This window comes from Larus michahellis, chromosome 2 (genome assembly GCF_964199755.1).
Source record: "Larus michahellis chromosome 2, bLarMic1.1, whole genome shotgun sequence".
Lineage (NCBI taxonomy): Eukaryota > Metazoa > Chordata > Aves > Charadriiformes > Laridae > Larus > Larus michahellis.
In genome coordinates, this window is record NC_133897.1 from 26,851,187 (window position 1) to 26,861,874 (window position 10,688).

The following is a 10,688-nucleotide window of genomic DNA, read 5'->3' on the forward strand; positions in this document are numbered from 1 at the left end:
TGTTGCACCCCATCATGATTTTACTGATTGCTGTTATATTATGATTGTTGTTAAGCATTGTTTTATACACTAGACTTTGGAGGATGACTAAACAAGTTACACTACTGAAAAAATTTCTCTGCATGTATGATGTCATTTAACCACATTTAATGAAACTCTCTTACGAGACTAACCAAACACAAAATTTCCCTCAAATTATAATTGGGTTACAGCATTCTCTGTTTATAGGCATAGAGGCAAGAGGCAACCACGCTGCCACTCTATGGACGAGATAAACTGACTTTAGTCATGGGGTGGATTGTGGTGGTGCAGCAGCCCCCCACTTAAGCCACTCAGTGCTTGGAGTGATTTCCCCCCACACGGGCCACATAATAACCCAACATAAAACAGGAAAGAATGTGAAGGACAATGGACCAGAATGTTACGGCAACCCCTCAACACCTGGACCACAGAACAACCTGGGCCACATAACAACCCAACATTAAATAGGAACGAATGCTAAGGGGAACAGACCAGAACGTTATGGCAATCCTTTAGCCCACCTGGTTCCCATGTCCCCTATTCCTTGCCAACATTTGATAATTGATCACCCCCTGACAGTACCTGGATCGTGGCCCAAAGACGGGGAGTCATACCAGAACTTCAAGATCTAGCAAGTTCTGGACTTGTACAACTGGTGGAAAGTACCAGAATATCCCATCGTCCGAGTTGGGCCAGGGTGGAAAAGTACCTGATGAAAATCTGTGCACTGAAAGCATTAAGTTCACTAGAAGAAAAAATGCAGGATCCATAACATACACAAACTACGTATCACTTAGAAAGTGCATCTGAAACTGAACTGATACCATATATAAATTAGCTGCGTATCATCCTTCTTTGAGCATAAACCCACCCTATCATTGCATGCTCCCAAGGCAACTAAAACCGTGTAGAAATTGACACGTACGCAAAAATCTTAAATAAAGGATACTGATTAAATAATTGCCAGATAAAGAAACATAATGGAGAGAACAACAGGAAACCAGATGAAAACAATCTGAAATCTGAAAAAAATTCTGAGCAACCTGAAGTAGAATTTGTGAACAAACAGGAGTACAAAGGTAAGTAACAGACCTTCCAAAAGCATTTTTTTCCCTGATTACAGTTGTCAAAAAAGCACCAAGGACTTTACAAGAAAAGATCTATTTCCTTTTCTCTTCATGTTTTTACACTGCATTTTTTAAAATCTGCAATTGGGAAAGCAAAGAAGTTTGATCGAAACAATCCAGAAGTTACTGATAGTGGGAAAGGGACAAATTCAATTAAACTTAAATCAAAGTTCCAGTATGACTGGAGAGTTTAAAGTGTTTTCAATAGCAATATTTTGTCTTTTTATTATCATCTCAAATAAGCCTCTTCTGTTTTTGACCTTCACTTGCTCACACGTGACAAAAACTAGCTGAAGTGCTCCTTATATATCTGAAAGACACCTAGAAATACAACCATGATGCAAACCTAAGAACCAGAATAAAGCAGAATTCACTTTAGGGTCAACTTCTTCTTTATTTATGACAAACAGTCCTCAAGTGAGAAGAAAAACAGCGTGGACCTTTAACGACTGATCAGTGAAGATAATCTCCTAAATGACCTGCTGTACATTACCCTGTAACGCACTACTGACTATAACGAGAGTTTAACCTACAAATTTATTAAAATAGGCAGATCTTCCAAACAGAAATCCCTGTGCAACACACTGACTACAGATGTGGTCAGGCTGCCTCCTGGAATTGCCTGTGCCCAGGTCAGCTTTTCCCAAAGTCAGCACTAGATGTAGATGCACAACAACTCAGAAAGTTATATCTTAAAAGATCATCCAGACTACCTGAGGCACTACTGGTGGTATTTTCATTATCACTGAAAATACCTGCTACACGCTTAGGGAAGTGGATGGTGATGGTACTTTTACATTTAGAATATAACTTACATGGATTTGTTTCCATATATCAAGGCAACACCTGGGAGCCCAAAGGTGGACAAGAATCCCATATGCTGTTGTACAGACACAACACAAAATGATGGACCCTGCCCTTCCTAAGAGGAAACTTAAACCCCGACGATGGCATTTCTGTCAGTTATGTGTAAGCTTTTTTTTACGTCGTAGGTGCATGGTGAAATGAATTCATTAGGTATTCAGGTAGTAGTGGGTAACTGCGCAGTTGCTCTAGGTCAAACAGACACGAAGCAGCTCTGATCCTGAAACAATTACTGTGCTACTGAGATCCTGTTAAACGAGGTCTGACTCAAAGCTAGAGAAATGTGATTACAAGGCTTCTGGATAAGAGCAGGCTTTCCCTCAGGCAGTTTGGAGCACAGGGGAAGTGGCCATGCAGTTGTTCGTATGCTGATATGTTCTGCAGATATTTGTTTCAAGTTTCAAATGCTTTATTTTATTTTCTTTGGGGAGCAGGCTAGAGTAACCTAAAAGTCCCCCAAGCTTGGAAAAATACTGGGTGGGTGGCAACCTTGCTAAGCATGATAAAATTGTATACTACTACAAGTTGACTAAAAATTTATGAAGTCAAAGTAAAAAAAATCTGTGAAGAGAACATAACCTTGAGACTGATTTCATGCTATCCAGCACCTACTATCTGTTTCAAAATGTGTGTAAAGTTCATGGTGCACAGTTGGCACTGATCACTTGCTATGTACAATTGTAGATGACTTCATGCATGTGCAATACTTCTACAGCGAGTCTGCAAGGTAATGGCTTGATCCCGTGCCTTGCATCATCGATGTTAAGGTTTTCAATGCCTTCAGTTGTTTAGCATCCAGACACTAGAATGACATCTGGAAAAAGCCAGTCTGACTGTATGAACCCAGATTCCCAAAGCAATTCTTCACCAGTTCCTTAGAAATCCCATTCCCTTAACACTATGCTACAGCACATTTCATCCCAACACTGGATGTATGCTTCATGTCATCCAGAAGCACACGTTCTTTTAATGCAGACTTTTCAGGGCAATCACTCTGACGCAGAAAGAAACGGAACCACTCAAAACATGGTTTTGACATTGAGCTAATCAGCACTGTCTGGGAATTATTATTCTTCATACAAAAACAAACTGAAAGGCAGAAGTCTTGTGAACATGACTTGATAAGCATTTTGCATATAGAATTCCCTTTGATAAACACCCCTTTGGTGGTACAAAGGGCTCATCTTGCCCCTTTACACATTAACTGGTGAAACATGCCAAAGTCTGTCATGTGTAATTAGAAATGAGTTACGAGACCACCTTACAATTAAACTAATTTAAATTTGTCTTCATGTGAAAAAAATGGCCTTGCTTTCTGCAAACACCAATTGTAAAATTGTATCAATTGATCCAGTATTTCCTATAGCTATAAATTAAGTGGATGCTGTGTGCAAGCTGTGTAACTGAGCCTGAAAGATTCCAGTGCAAATACTGAAAAGAACTCCCTGTGTTTGTGGAGGATCTCATGTAGCAATAGTCTAAATCTGCCTTTCTCTCAGATGGACAGTATCCAAAAGTTAAACCATCTGCTGGGGCCTACATTCAAGATTAAGCACTCAGCCTGTCAGCCAAGAGGCATGATTGATTCTTAGTTTTAGGACACAAAAATGTTAATGTGATATTTATTTTTTCTTATGCTCTTCGTGAACATCTTCTTTTTTAACCTGAGCCCTCTTAGGACTAATGAGATCAGCATGGTTTGTTATACAGAAGTACTTGCTCTACCTGCAGGCATCTGAGACTATTTTCCCTCTATATTGCATGTCCAGAAAGAAACTTTAAAAAAAAAAAAAAGGAACAATGGTGGGAAAAAATGTTTGCACAGAAGATGTAACTGTCAGAGAACATGCAAATCTGAGTTAGCTTCTTTTCACATGTAAATAGGTCCTTCTAATGCAGCCTGAATAACATTTACACACCTGGGCTATTGCATATCTCTCAAAGTAAACTTTTCAGTTTTAGGAATGTTAAAAAAATTCTGCTTCTTAACCGGGCACACTTTTAACCTTGTTTGCGTGGAAAAAAAAACCAACAACTCATCTTTTGCTGAATAGTCAATACCCTGTTCTAGGAACAAGTGATTCTGAAATAATAAAGGCTTCCTGGTTCTACAGAGGTTCTTAGGTCCTTATTACTGCTTTTGGATGATGGTCACCTTCTGTTTAGATTTACTGAATGCATTTATCCTGGCTGACAGGCCTTCTGATACCTGTAGAGTTGACTGCAGGGTTGTGTGTGCATGGATTCTAACCACACACCTTGTTTACATGTTCTGTCCCTAACCAGGGACATACTATTTTCTTTCTTTTAAACAAAAGCAATCACCACAACGACTCGTTAGACTAAACGACCTTATACTGCTGATAACAAACTGCCTGAAGGAGTATTGACCACAAATACCAACCCTGATATCTGTCACTCTCTCTTTGTAGAGCTTTCCAGAGGACTCTCCATTTCCAGCTGCAGGAGTACCAGATCTGCACTGATGTGACTGCGTGGAGCTGTGACTGACTCGCTCACCTACAGGCCAACAATGACCTTGTCAAAGCCAGGTCTCAGACTTTTTTGCTCATCACAAATCTGTGTTTTTCTTGTCATAAGCAAGAACTAGTTGAGAGGAGAGGATTTAGAAGCTGATCACAGCAGGACCCTGACTGAAAAATATGCATTGACTTTTCCTCTGAGGGAGCCTGTGCCTCTTCACTAATTGCTAGGAAGCCCAGGGGGACCAGCAAGGTACCTAAGCAACTGAAACTGGAGAATTTAAAATCTAATCCCCATCATGAGTGAGGTGAAGTACTGGGGCCTCCATCCTGCCGGCTGATTTTTGTGGGTGGATTCCTAACAATTATTTGTTGCTGTGTATGGTGATCTTGTGTGATTAAGTTCTATATAAAAACATTTAAAAGGTGTTTGGTGCAGTTAGAGGTACCACTGCTTACTTGTTACTAAAATAGTGCTATAGTAATGTAGGCCTCCCTGTAGGCACAGTGACTGAAGAAGAAACCACTTCACGCTGACTGACATGAGTAAGCAGTGATGGAGCATTTTGCTCGGCAGCACAATGCAGCGTGCGTGTGTGTATGTGTGGGGTCTTTTTCCCAAAGGAATATATAAAATTAGGTATCCAAGATATCTATACAAAGGCTTGTTTCATATTCATGACTCTAAACACAGTATTTGCTATGAGCTATTTTGAAATATGGTGTAAAGTAACTTTCACCATTTGCTTACACCTAAACCCAAGACTAGTCATAAGGATTCCTTCTAAAGATATTTGATGTGAAAACCACTATAGATAGCTACTAAAAGAATGCATGCCCTCTACATTTGTCAGTTTAGAAAGCTCAGTCACACCACATATATACACATATAAATATACACAAAGAAATGCTACATTGAATAAAAAGCGCCAATAAGGAGTTATTGAAAAGTCAAACCCCTTTGAGCAGTTTAATCCTACTATTCAGTTCTAAAAGGCAAGTAAAATTATTGATGTGCGTTGTGCAAAATGCAGAAATACTCAACAAATGTTTCTGTCCCGTATCTGGAAAGAATGAAGATTACACATTTCTCATGCATTGATGATGGAGTAGTTTGCAGTCCATTAGTAACTATGGAGGATGTTAAGCAACACCTTAAAGTGGCCTACCAGTATCTTAAGGGGGCCTACAGGAAAGCTGGTGAGAGACTTTTTAGGATGTCAGGTAATGGTAGGACTAGAAGGAACGGATTAAAACTAGAGATGGGACGATTCAGACTGGATGTTAGGAAGGAGTTCTTCACCGTGAGGGTGGTGAGACACTGGAACAGGTTGCCCAGAGAGGTGGTGGATGCCCCATCCCTGGAATTTTTTAAGGCCAGGCTGGACGGGGCTCTGAGCAACCTGATCTAGTGGGAGGTGTCCATGCCCAGGGCAGGGGGGTTGGAACTAGATGATCTTTAAGGTCCCTTCCAACCCTAACAATTCTATGATTCTATGATTCTATCTACTAGAAATAAACATTTTAAAGCTAGATAACACACAAAGGGTTGATTGAGGAAATGTCTGCTATGCCAAAGCTGTTTTTTAATAAGTCCTGGAATAGTGAGGAAAATCTAGAAGAGTAGAAATGAGCTAACATTGATTCAATATTAAAAAGAAGGACATAAAGGAAGGCCTGAGTAATTATGCTGCTGTGACATCAGGCCCAGATAGAATAATAAGAAATAGGGCATGCCATTCAGCTAGTAGAGTGAATGAATGGGAATGGAATTAATGTTTTTCAGTAAAGCTCTATGTTCTTTAAATTGAGGATTTTAAACTAAACTGTTGCCATTTTTAAACAAAATTCCAAGTTTGCTTGGTAAAGGTGAAACAGTGTAATTCATAGGATGCTTAAGTTTTACCTGGCATTCTGCTGGGCATTGCCACTGTTCAGTGTTTCACACATTAAAACAGTTTATGAACAAGTTTAATAAGAGTTTTAAAAAGTAATTGACAAATCAGAACCACTTTTCCCTGGAGACTCATTCTGTCATTATTATGCCTCATGCTATTCAGCAGTTTTGCAAACGATCTGGGACTAAATATGAAACTACTTGTGCTAAAGCTAGTAGGCAAAGACATGGTTGCTGGAATAATGCAGAGGAACTAGATTAAGTAACAAGCTGATCCCATTCCAGCAAGACACTAATACAGCTAAATACAGGACATGCATGGAAGAAGAAGGCATGACAACACCACCTTCTGACTGGGGAAGAGCAAAGACAATTTTATACGGAAAAGGTTAGTTTAGCTGGCCTAGTAAAAAGACAATACTTCTCCCTGTATCTTATCTTGCTCATATCCTTAACTACATCAGGACTGCAAAGCAGTGACACTCAAGTTACAGGTCATGCTGGAAATAAAGTTCCACATGAACACCTAGCGTCATACATACATCTCTGTATACATTTGGAGTATTGAGCAGGACAAAGATTGACGATGGCACCTTTGTGAATTCTGTTGGTGTGGCCAACATTATGATACTATGCAATGTCCTGCGATGGAATTTCTCCCACCTAATCACACACGCTCACAGCATAGACTTCTACATGTGTTAATCTCTAGATGGCCTTTACAGTTAATGGAAATGAGCTCATTTAAGGTGATGCTTTTTTTCTTATAAAAGGCATCCTAAAGTAGCTTGAACATGGCTGTCTTGTGGCACACCACAGGTGCTTCTCCTTAGGTTAAATGAATCCCATCTGTGGTGTCAGATACTTCAAAAAATACTGAGAAACTGGAGAACATGCAAAGTTATTCACAGCTACCTGAGATTCATGTACAAGAAGAATCCACAATTGTTTACATTATCAGAAGACTGAAAAATTACTTAGAATACATAAGGAAGAGAATAACAAAAGTATAAATCCGTGGTAGCTAAACAGGGAGCAAACTACTAAGGGCAAATGAAGAAATCCCATATCTGAAGAACAATCATGTATCTTCTCAGAATACACGGTTTAGCTGAAGACAAGATAGAGCACAGTGGTGAATGAGTGAAGTGAAAAGCCATGGCTTGTGATGTACTGATTAGACTGGATGATCTAATGATCTCTTGTGATCTTAACCTTGACGAGATAATGAGTTGCTCAGTTTAACTGCAGGAAAGATAAGATTTTGACGTAGAAATGCTTGCAGTATAAGAATGGAGGCATGATTATTGGCAAACAAAGTTACTGAAGACAAGCTGCAAACCTGCGATTTAAAGTGCAATACGCGTTAGTTAATAGCATTTGTTTTTTTCCACGGAGTTATATTTCACAGCTTTTTGTGGATCTGCTTGGTGCTAAAGTTACGGCACAAACAGGGTTTCATTATGGGATAGGGACTATATAGAAGAAAAAAAAAGATTTGTTTAGAATGCAGGTGGAAGACAAGTAATAATAAAAGGCAGATAACGCCCATGTTGGCATGTCTTAACTAAATAGTTGTGACTAGCAACCCATTGCCTATATTCTGGAAATGTTTGGCTAAAGATAAGCAGTCTTTTGTGTTGTTAATGCATCAATTAATGTATTACCAAGGCACAGCTTTGTCAAGTGCACCTAGAGAGCTACAACTGTACCTCTTCAGGCTTCCCTTACAGTGCAGTACAGTACGTGTATGTCCATGCAGACCTCCATACTGGGCTGAAGTCTGCTCCTTTTAGTTCTCCAACCTTCAAATGGGGCAGTTGAATTGAGTTGGTTGCTTTACTTGTAGATGAACCTCCTGAGAATCAGCCCTTTTTAAGAAACTGCAGCAAGCTGCATTCGTTTCCACAATGCTCAATAAGGTAGTAAGAAAATGTAAGGTGGGTAGAAAAAAAGAGCAGAAAAGATTTGCAGAAGTATGTTTGGCTTTGTTAAATTCATCATACCTATATGCAACAAATTAGGAACTGCACACAGAAAGTAGCATCAACACAGAGCAAGCCACTTACCACTATCAATTCCTAGAACCATGAACAGAACTCTGGTAATAGGGAATGAACATTTCAGCACCAAGTACAAAGACCAGAAGAAAACGTATCTGAATGTGATGCATACAGTGATTTACCCTTAACCCACTGCTGCTCCTGATGCATGTCTAGTCCAGAATTTACAGAACAATTCATAATTTTTTTACTTCTAAATTAACCAATCCCACTCTAAATTATGCAGTTGAATGCTAATGAAAGAGATAGTCAGAAAACAAAAGTCTCCAAAACCAAGTTGCATTGTCTTCCAGCTTCCACGATTTTTTACCAATCTTGTACTTTTGATTTTCTTATATGGATTAAGTATCAACCATTGTTTTGCTAGCTTGGGTAAGCCACTCTCTTCATTCCGTTCCCCTTCAGACAATGCTAGTCATTCTCTGCAGCTATGCCATGTAGAGTGTTTTTTGCATGTGACTGACCATGGCTCTACCCATCATTCATGATGCTAAGAGGTTTCCAAATGGAGACCTGATCATGGATATGATAGAGCTCACTAACCAGGGTGGATGTCGTATACCGTGTAGATACACTGATAGAGAGAAACCCTTCTTCAAAGAGCTGACAATAGACAATATAGCTGAGACGGACAAAAGGTGTGATGTGAGATGGGAGGTCTTGCTTCAATACGGTAAGGTAAGAAGCTGAGGGTTGATAATAAAAAATACTTAAGGGTCTCAAGCAGATTTGTAGTAAGAGTTTCAAAAGTGCTGTAGCTGACTGGGCACTTAAATCTTACTGATTGCACTAGAAACTGGGTTCCTTGTCTGCCAATTGCAAATCCACAGCTTCAGGTTAGCAGCAACCCAGGAAGTCTCTGAGGTAGCAGAATGAGGCGGTAGATTCCTCACCACAGTTTCTACAATTTTCACCGCTTGCCTTGTCCCACTAGTTTGGAGATGACATAGCATTAACAGCCATACATTATAAACCAGACGTAAGTGTAATGCCAAGTGAATTAACTCCTTAAAACATGAAGGGAAACCTCCTGAAATCCACCAGGCTAAGTAGTTTATTTCCTAGGCACAAACATGACCTGTTTCTCTGGAGAGACATAGAAATACTCCCTCTTATGATGGGGCCAGCATCTATCAACTCCAGCAATGTCAGATTTAAAAGCCTTTAGAAACTGTCACTAGATCTCCAGGATCAAGGATACTGTTCCTGAATTTTCAGGAAAAATCGCTGTGTGATCTGGCATTTCCAAACTCATATTGAATTGGACATATATTTGAAGTAGCTAAAGTAGTTTGAAAGGCAGGAGAGGAAGGAAACTCCATCTTATTAATACAGTGCTGACAACATTAAAAAAAAAGTGAGCATGCCAACTGTTAATGCAACATTTACAGAAGTCTTTGCAGGTTTTATCCAAGCTGTATCCCTGTCCAGCTAGTGAAAATGCTGTAACTTCCCATCCAAACATGCCCCTCTAACCCTTACTAATTCCTACATTTTTCTCATTCCTCTGCTGTAGTGTTAGTTTGCTTACTAAAGTGTGGGCACCTAACTTGAGGTCCAGCTGCTACTGTTTGTGAGCCAATCCATAGGACCATGCATATTTTTGAAACACTGAGGCTGCTGTTTCCCTGTAGAAAGTAAAAGTGTTTCCCTGATAATGCACAACCAGCTGGCTGACCAGTTTTTGCCTATGCACAGTTAAAGTCTATTGTTCTTCATTTTGCAGTTTTCTGAGAGATTCATCACTGATTAGTGTCCCAAAAGAAAACTTACCGTCTCTTAATCGATTCACTCAGATTTCCCAGGAACTCTTAAGTTCTTCATGCTCATCAGATCTTAAAAGAAAACAAAAGTAAAAGACGTATTACTGTCTGACCTAAAGGGATTTATTAAAGATACTTTAATCAGGATTTAAATAGATATTTATAAAGCAAGATAAACTTTGAAAACAGTAACTTTGTACGTTACTACAGATAACTATGGATATACATATAAGGAAAAATAAATGTGATGAACTATGGTATGAAATACTCCAGGTTTTGTTTAAGCTGAGTTTTAATGTCTTAAAAAGACATTTATGTTGTGGTATGTTTCCTGGACTGAATATCTATGTTATATAAAGGCCACTGAAGTGCTCCCTTCCCCCTTCCATTTATAGCCTTTTTTACTTTCGATCAACCGTCATCCATCTGAACATGAAAAGCCACTTCTGATATTTTCCCTCAGTGTTTTC